Below are 17,623 nucleotides of genomic sequence, written 5' to 3'. Positions count from 1 at the left end.
GACCAAAAGAAGACCCTCCGACAATATTTACCGACTCCTTATGAAGCTGGTGATCCTTCTCAAAGTTCTGCAGCAACCCCAACAAGCCGTGGTAGTTCACTGCAGGCTTTGTCATCCGAAAATGAGTAAGGAAGGGGAGGAAGGACTTGGGCAATGAATTAAGGATTGCATCCTTACCGAGCTGCTCGTGCAGGGAAAGCCCAGTTTACTTAGGCGCTCAATCATTTGATCATGTATAGTACATGATCAGTGACTGAGGCTCCATCCCTCATCCGAGCATTGAAAATGGCACAACTAGTTTTGTACCTTTCAACGTCGTCAGGCATGCCAAAGGAGTCGTTCAACATTTGAAGCATCTCCTGTGGCTGGGCATTCTCGAACCTGCGACTGAACTCATCATTCATTGCCGCCAGCATAATGCACCGAACGGTGGTGCGATCGTTGAACCACTTCTGATAAGTATCTCGGACCGTTCCTCTAACGTTCGGGGCTGGCTCCTCAGATGCCGGATCCGTTACTACATAAAGGATCCGCTCATGCTCAAGGATGATTTTTAATTTTTGATACCAGTTATTGAAATTAGGTCTCATGAGCTTGTCATTATCTAATAATGACCGGAGGGATAGGGTAGTGGCCATAGCTGCATAAAGGAAAACCAGACCTCTATTAGTACATAAATTATAAATACTAAAGACTTGGACTTTAGTCTAAAGTTTCTCCCAGTATTTTTATGAACTGGTAGCCTCAACCTCCAATTTGAGGAATTACTTTAATTCCTTAGTAGGTACTAGAATCCACACAGACTACACACGAGCCCAACTTTGGTTGGTCAACCCATGTGCATCGATGGGTAGGTTCATAACCAGTTGTTTCTCTAAACAACTTCTAGTAATTGATTTTGCCCAGAACCTAATCAATAGGTTTGGCCTCCACTGAAAAGATCTGGTTAGGTCCAACCATTAACATGATTTGATTTGGTGAATCGGATCAATAAATGATTAGGCCCGACTTTGGCTGGCCAACCTGATCACCATCAAAAAGACTCAAACCAAATTATCATATTATGAATGATAATTCATTAGTCAATAAGCACCAGGCCTTTGGGCCTCCAATGATTATTAAACTAATGGACTCATTATCACTCACTTAATTGGAGGCTATGACTTAGTTATCAATATAACTTAATCATTTTTAGGGACCTAATAATTTTTGAAGATTTTATTAAAAGATAGATGAGAAGAAAATATCCAGCCAATTTCAATCCTCCCACTGACTTCATCAAGTCAGATTAAAAAAAAAAATTAATTAAAGCTGGCATTAGGAGCACCTAAATCAGTCAAACTGATTTACCTAATGACATGGTAAGCCCTAATCACCAAGTGATCTAATCAAAATCTAATTCACCAGGTTGGCCAGGTAAGTGAGATCAGTGGTGGGGATATGCCATTAACTCGTCAGAGATCGAATCACTGCGAGTAGCTCCCGCTTAAAAACCACTGTCAAACTGCCAAACTTGCCTTAGACACCAACCGATTCATTAGTTTTAATTTGATCAACTTAGTAAATTGGGTTCCACACGTAGCCATGAATTAAGTCCATCTTGGTCTAGTTAAAGACATGGACCCATTCAACTACAACTATTGGAGTTGAGTCTAGAGTATCCTTGACCTAATCTAATTCAACTTTTGATTAGATTTGACCAATTACTCTAATTTAGTCCATTTCTTTAAGCTAACCTTTGGTCTAACCCAATTATGGACCTAATCCATCTAACCCATTGACCCACAAGTTTATGCAATTTTCTTAGGTCTTAATTCACAATTCTAGACCTACTAGATAATACTTAATTCTTTTAATTAAGTATTTGGACTGATGGGTCAGGGTTTGGTATTTCAAAAATAATTTTCAAATTTGAAAGGTTTTATTTTTTGTTCACCAAATATGTTGACTCATTTCATAAATAGATCAGCACATTTCATAAATAGCAATCCTATTACTAATTACATAATAGAAAATAACTCAATCAAAATAAATCATGAATATTCCTTTAGATCTAATCTAACACATTCATGATAAATTTCATAATTTAACCTTTACATCTTAATTTCCTTCGCTGCTTCATCTGCATGGGATATAATTGCAGCGGCACCCCTACCGCCGTAGAGACCCCATCGAATGGAGGAGAGGGCCTTTAAACCCTACTTTTCTCCTATGACCGGACGGCCATGGCAACCAATCCAATTCGATTACTTGCTACTTGGATCAAGTATATCTAAATATACCAATTTCAAATTTTAAATTTTAAATTTTAAATTTTAAATTTTGAATTTTAAATTTCAAACAAATTTCAAATTTTGAATTTCAAATTTTGAATTTCAAATTTTGAATTTTAAATTTTGAATTTCAAATTTGAAATTTCAACCAAATTTTAAATTTCAAATTTTAATTTTTAGATTACAACTTAATCTACGCATGCAAATATATATATCATATCTAAGAACCCACTCTGATACCATTTGTGGGGAAAATTCAGTGCAGGGGTAAAATGGTAATTTTAAAATTTTTCAAAATCATTATTTTACAATGAAAATTATTAATTAATCTAATTAATTAACATAAATTTATCCTACACTATGATCTAAATATGATATATAGCATGCATTCATTTAAATTTGAAATTCAAATGCGAACAGTAAACACTTTACTGTAATATGTTCAGAACACAATACCTTTGTGCGGGTAGAAGATCGCCGCAATCTGATCACCCTCGGGAGAGTCTGATCATCGCGATATAGCCACACAGCATATCTGGCCTTTGTGGATCATCCACATGAAGCTCCCGATCTGATCGACTCCTCACGAGTGCTAGCTCATTGTAGAGCCCTTTCGACGGTGGATGCTGATCGAACTCCTTCGATCGATGTCTGTCGATTCTTTGGATGCTCCGAATCATCAACAGATGTGCTTGAGAGGATGTTGAAGATTTTTTGAGATTTTGTGGGCTCACGATACTTATAGCTCACTTTCTCACTTCCGAACCCCAGGCTAAAACTCTTGGAAACTCACCAGAAACCTTGCACCCACTTTTCTTTCTTTCTTTTTCTCTTGGAAGGATATGGACTTCCTCCTCACGCACAAGACTTCTCATGCCCCAAAATTTTTCTCCAAAAATCTTCTTCTTACACATCCCACTCTTCTCCTCCTTTTATAACCACATCAAACGTCTTATCCAAAAGAAAGGATAATGATGAGTAATTGCACATTTGAATTCAAATCAAATTTGAATTCAAATGGACACCAACTCATCCCTTATCTACTAAAGGCATGAGGTGTGGCTTAAATTATGTATGGAGTGATTTATAAGAAACCTTTTCTCATGTAATAAATACTGCGTAAAAAAAGGGATAAGGTGCAAAGATTGATTGCCCATTCAAATTCAAACTTTATTTTGAATTTGAATGGCCAACCAATCATCCTTATCCATTTTGAATTTGAATTTGGCACATTAAAGTGGGGTGTGGAGAAGAGCTTGGCATGAGAAAAAAATTCATGAGAAGTTCCTTCTCATGAATTCAAATGGGTGCAATGGAAGTGAGGTGGCGCATGGAGATTGGGTCAAGGTGGTTTAATTATTTAAACCAACCTAATTGAACCAAATAAGTTAGGTCCAATTAGACTAATTTAAACCCAACTTAATTAGGTTTAATTAGGCTCAATAAAATCTTAATCAAATTAGGAATTGACTAAGCCCAATACCTGATCAAATCAAGGACCAAACCATCTCGACGATTAGGTCAACTCTTAACCTAATCGGGTCAAACCCAACTGAATCCAATTCAATTGGACTTGATCCAAAAATAATTACTTAATCAAATTGAGTTAATTAGTGATCAAATCACTAATTAAACCTCTCATAAATACTGAGTCCAAATCCGATGGGCAATCAGGCATCAGAATTCATCGATATGTAACCCTGATCGAAAAGTCCAACCAGTGGACTCTTGACCCCGGTACCCATAATGTGTGGAACTCGTAATCAGAAAATCTGATTCTCAATCACTGAGTCCCAAACATGTAGGATTCTACATCAACCATTAGTTCAGATAGGAACCTCTAATGTGTGTGACCCCATAGGTTCGAACCTAAGCCGGTAGCATAGGAACCAATTCCTGTACTAATCGAAGTGACCATCTAGCAATGTACCCGACGTCTGGATAGGTCGAAAAGTCACAATCGCAACACTCAGAACCTACATGAATATGGTTACTGTATAATTCATCCTTTTCACCCCTGTGTTTAGGATGACTCAAAGTTAAACTGTCAACCCTGATCAGATCATCCGAATCATGCTCAACTCAAACAGTCCTGTGACTCCTCACAAGGACTACCCTAGTCAAGATTTTGCTAAATTGAAACATGACTGTACACAGCTCCTAAACTGAAATGGTCAATCCCATCTTGACACACGCACCGACAAGTCAAGTACTTGACTACACCTAGCAGCCTTCCGTCACTGAATTAAAAATTCAGGTAGTCCAGTGCCTAAGTGCAGTGAGTTGCTTGCAAGTCACCATGGCGGTCTCAGATTGGAGGGACATTTATACCTGTTGGGGCAAAAATCCACCTGCATCAGAGAAGCTAGAGTCGAGGGAGTCGCGGTCGCTGTCGGGACCTGCAAAGGAAGTCTAAACCGAGTTGGGGTTGCTCCGACAAGATCCTCCGACGCTCAAGTCAGTTCTCTGCCTCAACAAGAATGAAGTGCTCGAACGAAAATTTTAGCAGAGTTTTTGGGATAGAAAATTAGAGCTTAGAGAATCACGTATCTGGGACCCCCCCCCTTTTTATAGGCAGAGGGGGCAACGGATTGATAGCGATGTTTGTAACCGCCTAGTAGTGGGCTGCTTAGGGGCCAAGAGGAGTTTGTTGTGGAGAATAAATGAGTAGGGTCATGGCTATCACCGTGGCCCGCCACGTGGAGCCTATTGCAAAGAGTGGAGTGGCATCCGTTGTCGTGACTTGCCAGAGAGTGGTGGAGCCGTGCAGAATCTGTCGCAGGAAGTGGAGCAAAATCGTGGCTGTTACTGCAGCCTGCCGCGTGGAGCCTGTTGCGGGGAGTGGTGGAGCCAGCAGAATCCATCGTAGGAGGTGGAGCAGAGTCATGGTCATTACTGCGGCCTGCCGCGTGGAGCTCAGGCCTATCGGCCGAAGCTCGATCGAAGTGCCCGACGAAGAGAGGTAGCTATCCATCTGAGAGGAGCTCGGATGTTGCTGGCGAGCCTTCTACCGTTGGGTGCCTTGGGCGTTAATACTACAGGCGAGGGTCATTTGCTGTGGGAGCTCGGTCGGGGGGCCTTTCGCAGATGAAGCTCGTCTTACGTAGAATTCGACGGAGGGTCGACCGGTCAGTGGGTGTCAGATGGCACTGAAGAGGTTCATCCACTGGAGGGGTCCGGCTGCTGAAGTCGACTCCTGTAGGAGTCCGAATGAAGTCTACATACATCAGAGTCGGGGATGAAGTCCGGCTTCCGTAGGAGTCTGGTGTAGGCCAGATCTAGGGTTTCAGGGTTAGATCTTAAACTTTTTCAAGATCATACAGCGGAAGACTAAAATAAATCAAAATTTATTTTCTAAAACCAGAGAATCCCTAGATCTAAGATCCTATTATATGATTATTAATAGCATTAAATCAAAAATTAAAATATATAAATATAGCATGAACCACATGTTGATCATATCAACATGTTTCTATACCACATCTAATGTATGTATTAAACAATAGATCAAATCTATTACCTTGCAAGTTAGACGCTCTAACCTCGCTGATCCAGGCTTAAAAATGATGTCCAAGCTGCACACGGTCCGACCTCTAGGAGTCGTCCACACGAGCCCACGAATCTCGATCAGAAGTCCTGCTTCAGAAAATCAGCACAGTATGCTAGTACTGCGCTGATCCTTCTTTGATGGTTGATCAGGTGCCTCCTTCTTCTTGATTTGGACTTTTCCAAAGATGGAAAGTAAAAGGAGGAGTTTCAGATCTGAGACCTCTCAGAAAACTCAAGATGGAGGGAGGAAAGATATGAAAACAAAAAACCCTAAAGAAGACTCTCTTCTTCTTCACGTTTTTCTCTCTAGACACCCTAACTTGCATCTTTTATATCTCCATGACCCAAAGGTTTTCTCTCTGATTTTTGGATGGCACAAAGATCTCTCAAATATCTATCTTTCTCTAAAATTTATGAAGAAATCATCTTATATAGAGAGATATGATAGAGTCCTTATCTAGGTCAAACACCTAGTCAAGGCTTATCCAAACATGGCAAGTTAAGGGACGCCCAACTCTTGAGCACCTCCTTCATATTTTCATGCATGGATCACCAAAAAAGGTGAAAATATATATCCTAAAAGCCACAAAAATTCCAAAAAAAATTGGATAAATTCGGTGCAAAATTGAAAGAGTTTTGGATTTCTAAAACTCTATCTCATAGAATTCGAAATCCAAACTTATTCCTTTTAGATTTGATCCAAACCACCTTCCATGTAAGAAAGAAGAGGGAGACCTTTTGTGAATGTGGGAGAGATCTAGGAGAGGGCTTTTGTCACACAAAATAAGTGGAGATTGATGTTGAATAAGAGAGAGGGCGTGGAGAAGGCTTATGTGGCGCAAGGTGGAATCCTAGTCTTACTAGGATTCTGTCTTATGACTTGTTTTAATTTAGTTTCCCAAACCAAATCAAATCAAAATTAGATCAACCTAATTAAAATAAGTCTTAACCCAATTAAGAACCTAATTTAATCAGATTAAATTATTTTTAAATCTGATTTAATTTTCTAATCAAATTAGAAATTAGATTGACCAAGTCCTAGTTGAACTAGGACTAGTTTTTCCTTGCACTTGGCTTATCCAATAAACCAATTGGACTTGATCCAATCAAGCCCAAACTAAATCTAATTAAATTATATTTAATTAGACTTAATCTCAGCCCATTGGCTTAATCAAATTAAGCCAATCAGCAATCGAATTGCTAATAGATCCTCCTGCAACACTTGCACTGGGTTAAATGTCAATCATATTGATCATTTAACCCTAGAACGATTCTTAATCGTTGATCAACCATCTGATCGGATCATGAACTCTAATGTGTGTGACCTCATAGGTCCGAACCTAAGCGGTAGCATAGGAATAAATTTTTATACCAATCGAAGTGACCATCTAGCAATGGTACCCGACGATCGGATAGGTCGAATGTGTAGAACAACATCCTTAGAACCCATGCGGATATAGTTTTCATATAATTCTTCCCCTTGACCAAAATGATCATAGGATACCCCAGAGTTTAACTGTCAACTCTGATCAGGTTGTCCACATTGTATTTCAAAATATCAAATCCATCTGATGGATTACCCTGGCCAAGATTTTGCTAAATTGAAATACAGCGACTCATTCTTCTCCAACTCTTGGAGTGGTCAATCCCATCTCGATCACACTCTGACTTCGCAAGTACTTGACTGTGCCAGAAGCCTTCCATCCTGAATTAGAAATTCAGTTAGTCCAGTACCAAAGCACAGTGAGTTGCTTGCAAGTCACTGAGACGATCTCAGGTCTAAGGGACACTTATACCTATATCCCATCAGAGACATTCTCGACAGCAGAATACTCTAGAGTTGGTCACGTTCAATGATGATGTACCCTTACATCTCACCTGTATGCCATACCAGTGTCTCCACACTCCTTGGTTAAGAAGACAACCAACCCATATGGCCTACAGCGACCTATGCTCGATAGAAGCTGTTGTCCTTATTAACAGCCTATCATTTGGTCGTGAACAGTTTTAAGGACTAATCGATAAATCCTCTCTTTATCGAATCTAAATAGTCCTAAGGACTTCATCATAACAACGGAGTTCATTAGAAGATGAAAGCTTATGATGAAAATACCAAATATATTTTATTTATTAACAAATCAATTACAATACTTGGTTGCTCAACCGTCAACAGCTTGACGATTGGCTTTTTGGGACACATTTCCCAACAACTCCCACTTGTCCTAAAGCCACTCGGCACAGTATCTAATACCCATCTTCGACTTGTGGTTGTCGATCTCCTTTATTGCCAGGGCTTTAGTGAAGGGGTCGGCTAGGTTCTCCTTTCGTCGATCTTCTGTAGGTCGACGTCACCTCGATCCACGATCTCCCGGACTAGGTGGAAGCGGCGCAAGATGTGCTTCGTCGCTGATGTGCTTTGGGTTCCTTCGCCTGAGCTATGACACCAGTGCTTCGCAGTAGAGCAGGACCGGACCATCGAGGGAGGGTGCTACTCCGAGCTCGTTGATGAATTTCTCAGCCACACAGCTTCCTTCGCGGCATCCGATGCTGCGATGTACTTCGCTTCACAAACAGAGTCTGCCACAGTATGCTGCTTGAAACTCTTCCAGCAGATGGCTCCACCATTCAGAGTAAAGATATAACCCGACACGCTCCTGCTGTCATCATGGTCAGATTGGAAGCTGGAGTCTGTGAACCCCACAAGTTTCAGATCTGACTCGCCATAAACCAACCATTGGTCCTTAGTATTTCTCAAATACTTAAGGATGGCTTTAACCACTTTCCAGTGATTTTCTCCAGGATCAGATTGGTATCTACTCACTACTCCTAGTGAGTATGCCACATCTGGTCTTGTACATGTCATGGCGTACATGATAGATCCACGGCTGAAGCATATGGGACTCTACTCATACGCTCTCTCTCTTCAGGAGTTGTCGGACAATCCTTCTTAGAGAGAGAAATTCCTTGGCCTATCGGTAGATAGCCCTTCTTGGAATTCTCCATGCTGAACCTCTTCAGCACAGTGTCTATGTACATGGACTGGGATAACCCAAGCATCCTTTTAGATCTATCCCTATAGATCTTCATCCCTAGGATGTAGGATGCTTCACCCAAGTCCTTCATGGAGAACTATGATGACAACCAAACTTTTATTCCCTGTAGTGCGGGGATGTCATTCCCGATTAAGAGAATGTCATCCACGTACAAGATAAGGAATACCACAACTGGACCATTTGCCCATTTATAGATGCAGGGCTCTTCTCCATTCTTAATGAAGCCATACGTTTTGATCACCTTATCAAAATGCATGTTCCAACTCCGAGAAGCTTGCTTCAATCCATAAATGGATCTCTGAAGCTTGCACACCTTGGACTCATCTGTGGATGTAAACCCCTCAGGTTGTATCATATACACCTCTTCGGTCAGCTCTCCATTCAGAAAAGCTGTCTTTACATCCATCTGCCAGATCTCATAATTTAGATGGGCAGCTATTGCAAGCATTATCCGAATAGATTTGAGCATTGCCACAGGGGAAAACGTCTCGTCATAGTCAATACCACAATGTTGACGATACCCCTTGGCTACCAGATGGGCTTTATAGGTCTCCACCTTTCCGTCTGCACCCCTCTTCCTTTTGAAGACCCATTTACACCCAATGGGTTTAACCCCTTCAGGTAGGTCAACCAATGTCCATACATCGTTGACCTTCATGGACTCCATTTCGGATTTCATGGCTTCAAGCCATTTCTCGGAATCAGGTCTCTGCATTGCATCCATATAGGTGATCGGATCCTCATTATTCTCATCAAGTTCGATGGGATCACCGTCTCGGACCAAGAAACTGTAGTATCTGTCCGGTTGATGCGGTACTCTACCAGATCGCCTTAATGGTGCAGGTACATTGGGCTCCGGATATGATCTAATCATATCAGACTTAGGTTCAGCTATTGGTGTCGGTCCTTCTACCTGTTGAACTTCATCAAGTTCAATCTTAGAGGCAACGGTTCCTTCACCAAGGAACTCCTTTTCTAAAAAGATTGCCTTAAGGCTGACGAACACCTTTTGTTCATCAGCATGGTAAAAAAAATATCCTTTTGTCTCTTTGGGGTACCCTATGAATGAGCATTTGTCAGACCTAGGTCCAAGTTTGTTTGTGACTAATCATTTGACATAGGTCGGGCACCCCCAGACCCTAAGGTGTGAAAGTGCTGGCTTACATCCCGTCCATATCTCATATGGAGTCTTAATTACAGACTTACTTGGAACCCTATTTAACAGATAACAGGCCGATTCGAGTGCATATCCCCAGAAGGATATCAGCAAGCTAGCAAAACCCATCATGGATCGGACCATGTCTAACAGAGTCTGATTCCTCCTTTCAGACACACCATTATGCTGTGGTGTTCCTGGAGGAGTCCATTGGGAGAGAATCCCATTCTCTCCTAGATATGTGAGAAATTCACTAGAAAGGTATTCTCCTCCTCGATCAGATCGAAGAGTTTTAATACTCTTCCCAGTTTTTTTTCTACTTCACTTCGAAATCGTTTGAACATTTCAAATGAATCCGACTTATGTTTCATCAGATAGACATATCCATATCGGGATAGTCATCCGTGAAAGTTATGAAGTAGAAATATCCACCTCTAGCACTGGTGCTCATGGACCCCATACATCAGTATGTACTAGGCCCAAGAGCTCAGTAGCTCTCTCACCTTTTCCAGTAAAAGGTGACTTGGTCATTTTACCAAGAAGACAGGACTCACAGGTTGGAAGTGATTCACAATCACTAACTTTGAGGATTCCCTCTTGAGTCAACCTGTTTATTCTGTTCTTGTTTATATGACCTAGCCTATAGTGCCATAAGTAGATATCTGACACACTATCTAATCTAGGGTGCTTGCCAGTTGAATAGACTACATTAACAGGTTGTGATAACATATACACACCATTGTTCAAATGTCCACAAAAAATAGTAACACCATTCTCAATGATATTACAAATTTGTTTCTTTATTGAAATTTCATAATCATTTTTGACCAGAAGGCCTACAGAAATGACATTTAAAAAGAAACTGGGACAGAAATGACAATCATTAAGAACAACGATATGGGATTCAAATACAAGTTTCAAGATTCCTAATGCTAGAACTGAAACTGGTCTTCCATCTCCAACGTTCAGGAACCTCTCACCTTGCTCGAATCTCCTACTGACCTGCAACCCCTGCAACGAATTGCAAATATGGTAAGGGCTACCGGTATCCAATACCCAGTCAGTTATATCACAAATAGAGAAATTGCAAGGAGTTATCATATAAATACCTTGCCCAGCAACAACTTGCTGTTTCTCTGCCTGTTCGGGTCTAGGGAGGCAATGTACTGGGGACAGTTCCTCTTCCAGTGCCCCCGCTTCTTGCAAAAGAAGCATTCAGCTTGACTCTTATCGGGTTTGATCTTTTTGGTCTGACACTGCACAGATGTCCCAGCCTGAACTTGCACCTTCTTCACTTTTTCTTCTTGTTCTTCTTCCCTTTCTTAAAGGGTCGAGAACCAGAAGACGAACCTCCCACTAAGTTCACCGACTCCTTGAGGAGTTGGTGATCCTTCTCAAAGTTCTGAAGCAACCCCAGTAATCCGTGGTAGTTTACTTCAGGCTTTGTCATTCTATAATGAGTGAGGAATGGGAGATAAGACTTGGACAGCGAGTTCAGTATTGCATCTTTCCCAAGCTGCTTATGCAAGGGAAAGCCAAGCTTGCTCAATCATTCTATCAGCTCGATCATGTACAATACATGATCAGTGACAGAGGCACCATCCCGCATTTTGGCGTTGAAGATGGCACAACTAGTCTTGTGCCTCTCCACGTCATCGGGTGTGCCAAAGGCATCCTCCAACACTTGAAGCATGTCCTTTGGCTGAGCCGTCTCGAATCTGCGACTGAACTCGTCGCTCATAGCAGCCAGCATGATACAGCGCACCGTGGTCCGGTCACTGAGCCACTTCTGGTAAGTGTCTCTGACTGTTCCACGTGCATTGACAGCTGGCTCCTCAGGTGCAGGATCCATTATCACATATAGGATCCGTTCATGCTCCAGGACTATCTTCAACTTTCGGTACCAGCTACCGAAATTGGGTCCCACCAACTTATCATTGTCCAACAATGATCGGAGCGATAGGGAAGTGGCCATATCTGCACAAAAGAGAACCATAACCTAATTAGTAATTGATTCATTAAACCTAAAGATTTGGACTTTAATCAAAAGGTTTCTCCCACTATTTTATTCGAATTGGTAGCCTCTACCTCCAATTCGAGGAATTACCCTAATTCTTAGTGGGTACTAGAATCCACTTAGACTGCACACAAGCCCAACTTTGGTTGGTCAACCCATGTACATCTAAGGGTAGGTTCATAACCAATTATTTCTCTAAACAATTTTAGTAATTTTAATTTTGCCCCAGAAACCTAATCAGTAGGCTTTGGCCTCCACTGTAAGGATCCGGTTAGGTCCAACCATTAACATGATCATACTTGGTGTATCTAACCAATGAATGATTAAGCCCAACTTTGGTTGGCTCACCTAACCACCATTAGAGAGACACTTCCAAGTCATCATATGATGAGTGATAATTCTATTAGTCAACAAGCACCAGGCCTTTGGGTCTGCAATGATTATTGAGTTAATGGACTCATTATCAAACACCTTAATGGGAGCCTATGACTCAGTTATCTCCATGACTTTGTCATTTTAAGGACTTAATAATTTTAGAGGATTTAAATAATTTAGAGGATGAGGTCAGATGAACCAGCTTATCATGATTCTCCCACTGGCTTCACCAAGTCAGCTTAAGGGAGACCATTAAAAGGGCTGGTCTAGGAGCACCTAAATCAGTCACACTGATTTACCTAGCTGACATGGGTCAGCTCGAATAGTCAAGTGATCCAATCAAAACATAATTTACCAAGAGGTCAGGTAAGTTCGATAGTGGGAGGGTCTGCCAAAGCTTGCCTTAGACACTATCAGAAATGGCCAGGTAAGCGGGCTCCCAATTAAAAACCACCGGTCTGGTTTACCTTAGACACCAACTGGTTTAATTAGTTTCAATTAGATCAACCTAACAGTTCGTGCTAGACCGCTTAGCCAAGAATCAAGTCCATTTGGTTCTCGTTAAAGACATGGACTTGACCAACTACAACTATTGTAATTGATCTAGAGAATTCTTGACCTAATCTAAGACAACAATTGATTAGATTTAGTCAATTCTCTAATTAAGTCCATCTTCAATCTAACCATAGGTCTAACCCAATTAATGGACCTAATTTCTGCTAACCCATTAACCTAATGTGTTATGGTTTGTGTCTTAGGTTCTTCAATTCACAATCCTAGAACCTAATCAAAAAACTTCTTAATTCTTAATTAAGTTTTGGACTGAGGGTTGGGTTTGGCTTTTCAAAAAATAATTTTTATATTTATAAAATAATTTTATAATATGATTCTACCAACCATATTGCATGTTTGATTCATAATCAAGATGCAAGTGAAATAAACATGAAACTACTTTAGATCTAATCTAAACAGGTTCATGTAATTGAAACAATTTCAACTTTAAATAATTTTTTTGCACAAAAATTATTAACAAAGAGATTTTATTTTAGATTTAAACATCTTTTAAATCTAATAAATCATAAATTTAATCTAGATCATATCTAACAAATTTATGATTAAAGATAGATCTACACAAACTAGGACAACCTTTGCACTGTAAGGGGTAAACCTTACAGCAGGACAACCTTGCAGTTTGTGATTGATCTAAAATTTTAATTTCAGATTTAATAATCAGATTATAAATTAAATCTAATCTAAAAAATAATCTAAGCATGTATAAATAATCATGTAATAAAGAACCTTGCTCTGATACCAATTGTAGGAACCTTATCTAGGGTATCAGGGTTAGATCTTGAAACTTTTTCAAGATCATACAGCGGAAGACTAAAATAAATCAAAATTTATTTTCTAAAACCAGAGAATCCCTAGATCTAAGATCTTATTATATGATTATTACATAGCATTAAATCAAAAATTAAAATATATAAATATAGCATGAACCACATGTTGATCATATCAACATGTTTCTATACCACATCTAATGTATGTATTAAATAATAGATCAAATCTATTACCTTGCAAGTTAGATGCTCTAACCTCACTGATATGGGCTTAAGGATGATGTTGCAAGCCGCACATACGTCCGGCCTCTAGGAGTCGTCCACACGAGACCACGAATCTCGATCAGAAGTCCTGCTTCAGGAAATCAGCACAGTATGCTAGTACTGCGCTGATCCTTCTTTGATGATTGATCAGGTGCCTCCTTCTTCTTGATTTGGACTCTTCCAAAGATGGAAAGTAAAAGGAGGAGTTTCATATCTGAGACGCTCTCAGAAAACTCAAGATGGAGGGAGGAAAGATATGAAAACAAAAAACCCTAGAAGAAGACCCTCTTCTTCTTCACGTTTTTCTCTCTAGACACCCTAATTTGCATCTTTTATATCTCCACGACCCAAAGGTCTTTCTCTTTGATTTTTGGATGGAACAAAGGTCTCTCAAATCTCTATCGTTTTCTAAAATTTATAAAGAAAATCATCTTATATAGAGAGATATGATAGAGTCCTTGTCTAGGTCAAACACCTAGTCAAGGCTCATCCAAACATGGCAAGTTAAGGGACGCCCAACTCTTGAGCACCTCCTTCATATTTTCATACATAGATCACCAAAAAATGGTGCACAATGTATAACCTAAAAGCCACAAAAATTCCAAAAAAAATTTGGATAAATTTGGTGCAAAATTGAAAGAGTTTTGGATTTCTAAAACTCTATCTCATAGAATTCGAAATCCAAACTTATTCCTTTTAGATTTGATCCAAACCACCTTCCATATAAGAAAGAAGAGAGGAGACCTTTTGTGAACATGGGAGAGATCTGGGAGAGGGCTTTTGTCACACAAAATAAGTGGAGATTGGCGTTGAATAAGAGAGAGGGCATGGAGAAGGCTTATGTGGCGCAAGGTGGAATCCTAGTCTTACTAGGATTCTGTCTTATGAGTTGTTTTAATTTGGTTTCCCAAACCAAATTAAATTAAAATTAGATCAACCCAATTAAAATAGGTCTTAACCCAATTAAGAACCTAATTTAATCAGATTAAATTAGATTTAAATCTGATTTAATTTTTTAATCAAATTAAAAATTAGATTGACCCAAGTTCTAGTTGAACTAGGACTAGTTTTTCCTTGCACTTGGCTTATCCAATAAACCAATTGGACTTGATCCAATCAAGCCCAAACTAAATCTAATTAAATCATATTTAATTAGACTTAATCTCAGCCCATTGGTTTAATCAAATTAAGCCAATCAGCAATCAAATTGCTAATAGATCCTCCTGCAACACTTGCACTGGGTTAAATGTCAATCATATTGATCATTTAACCCTAGAACGATTCTTAATCATTGATCAACTATCTGATCGGATCATGAACTCTAATGTGTGTGACCTCAGAGGTCTGAACCTAAGTCGGTAGCATAGGAACAAATTCCTATACCAATCGAAGTGACCATCTAGCAATGGTACCCGACGACCGGATAGGTCGAATGTGTAGAACAACATCCTTAGAACCCATGCGGATATAGTTTTCATATAATTCATCCCCTTGACCAAAATGATCATAGGACACCCCAGAGTTTAACTGTCAACTCTGATCAGGTTGTCCACATTATATTTCAAAATATCAAATCCATCTGATGGATTATCCTGGCCAAGGTTTTGCTAAATTGAAATACAGCGACTCATTCTTCTCCAACTCTTGGAGTGGTCAATCCCATCTCGATCACACTCTAACTTCGCAAGTACTTGACTGTGCCCAGAAGCCTTCTGTCCCTGAATTAGAAATTCAGTTAGTCCAGTACTAAAGCACAGTGAGTTGCTTGCAAGTCACTGAGGCGATCTCAGGTCTAAGGGACACTTATACCTATATCCCATCAGAGACATTCTCGACAGCAGAATACTCTGGAGTTGGTCACGTTCAATGATGATGTACCCTTATATCTCACCTGTATGCCATACCAGTGTCTCCACACTCCTTAGTTAAGAGGACAACCAACCCATATGGCCTACAGCGACCTATGCTCGATAGAAGCTGTTGTCCTTATTAACAGCCTATCATTTGGTCGTGAACAGTTTTAAGGACTAATCGATAAATCTTCTCTTTATCGAATCTAAATAGTCCTAAGGACTTCATCATAACAATGGAGTTCATTAGAAGATGAAAGCTTATGATGAAAATGCCAAATATATTTTATTTATTAACAAATCAATTACAATACTTGGTTGCTCAACCGTCAACAGCTTGACGATTGGCTTTTTAGGACACATTTCCCAATATCTGGATGAAGTCTACCTACAGTCAGGGTCGGGGATGAAGTCCAGCTCCCGTAGGAGTCCAGATGAAGTCTACCTGCAGTCGGAGTCGGGGATGAAGTCCGACTTCCAAAGGAGTCCGGACAAAGTCTACCTGCAGTCGGAGTCGGAGACAAAGTCCGGCTCCCGTAAGAGTCCGGATGAAGTCTTCCTACAGTCGAAGTTAGGGACGAAGTCCGACTCCCGTAGGAGTCTAGATGAAGTCTACCTGTAGTCGGAGTCGGGGATGAAGTCCGGCTCCCGTAGGAGTCCAGATGAAGTCTACCTGCAGTCGGAGTCAGGGATGAAGTCTGGCTCCCATAGGAGTCTGGATGAAGTCTACCTGTAGTCGGAGTCGGGGATGAAGTCCGGCTCCCGTAGGAGTCCAGACGAAGTCTACCTGCAGTCGGAGTCGGGGATGAAGTCTGGCTCCCGGAGGAGTTCGGATGAAGCTGACCTGCAGTCAGAGTCGGGGACGAAATCTGACTCTCGTAGGAGTCCGGACAAAGCCGACCTACAGTCGGAGTCGGGGATGAAGTCTAGCTCCCGTAGTAGTCCGGACGAAGCCTACCAGCAGTCGGAGTTGGGGATGAAGTCCGGCTCCCGTAGGAGTTCGGATGAAGCCGAGCAGGTAGAAACTTGGGTGGAGTCCTCCCATCGTGAAGAACCCGATCGACGTCGGTGGAAGTTTATCCGTTGGCTGAACTTGGGAATGTCGAGGAGGCTCGACTGTCGGAGAAATTATCGCCGAAGGTCGGACGTCGGTAGAATCTCTGAGGGGTCACTCCTGACACGAACTTCGGCTGGGGGGGTATTTCATACCCAACACCAGTCCCCCTACTTCTGAGTTCAAGTTTTGAATGAAGTACAGAAAAATTTTCACAGCCGAAGTTGCCCCCTCGAATCCTGCGCACGTCCATCCTCGAAAATCCTGGCATTCAATGCGTGCGTGCTGGAGTTTTTTTCCAATTAGGGCGATTCGAAGAGTCCTTTCAAAATTTTCACCGGAGCGTAGTCCTAAGCGCCACACCATAATGGTCCCGCCAGCAGTCAGCTCTACGCCACGGTGAGTGGGACGCGTGGCGGGCACTGGCTGACCTGGGGATATCCGCCACCATAACTGTGCCAGGCCCCATTGCTTATTTAAGCCCCCTCATTCCCTCCAGGGACTTCATTTTGCCTGAGAGTCGACGCCTTTCTTCTGCCCTAGAGTTTAGCCACCCCATCGGTGCTCTTTTCGACTCTGAGCATTCTTTGCATCGATCGTCGCCATCTCCGCTGCCGGCTCCCCGTCGCCTTCAGTCTTTCGAGCCCTTTTGAGGAGTTCTCCTGCCGGGGCTTCTGCCCCGAAGGCCAATC

The sequence above is a fragment of the Elaeis guineensis genome, unplaced genomic scaffold (genome assembly GCF_000442705.2).
Source record: "Elaeis guineensis isolate ETL-2024a unplaced genomic scaffold, EG11 Super_Scaffold_1000045, whole genome shotgun sequence".
NCBI classification, from domain to species: domain Eukaryota; kingdom Viridiplantae; phylum Streptophyta; class Magnoliopsida; order Arecales; family Arecaceae; genus Elaeis; species Elaeis guineensis.
The sequence above is the reverse complement of the archived record's forward strand: the minus strand, read 5'-3'. Positions refer to the sequence as shown.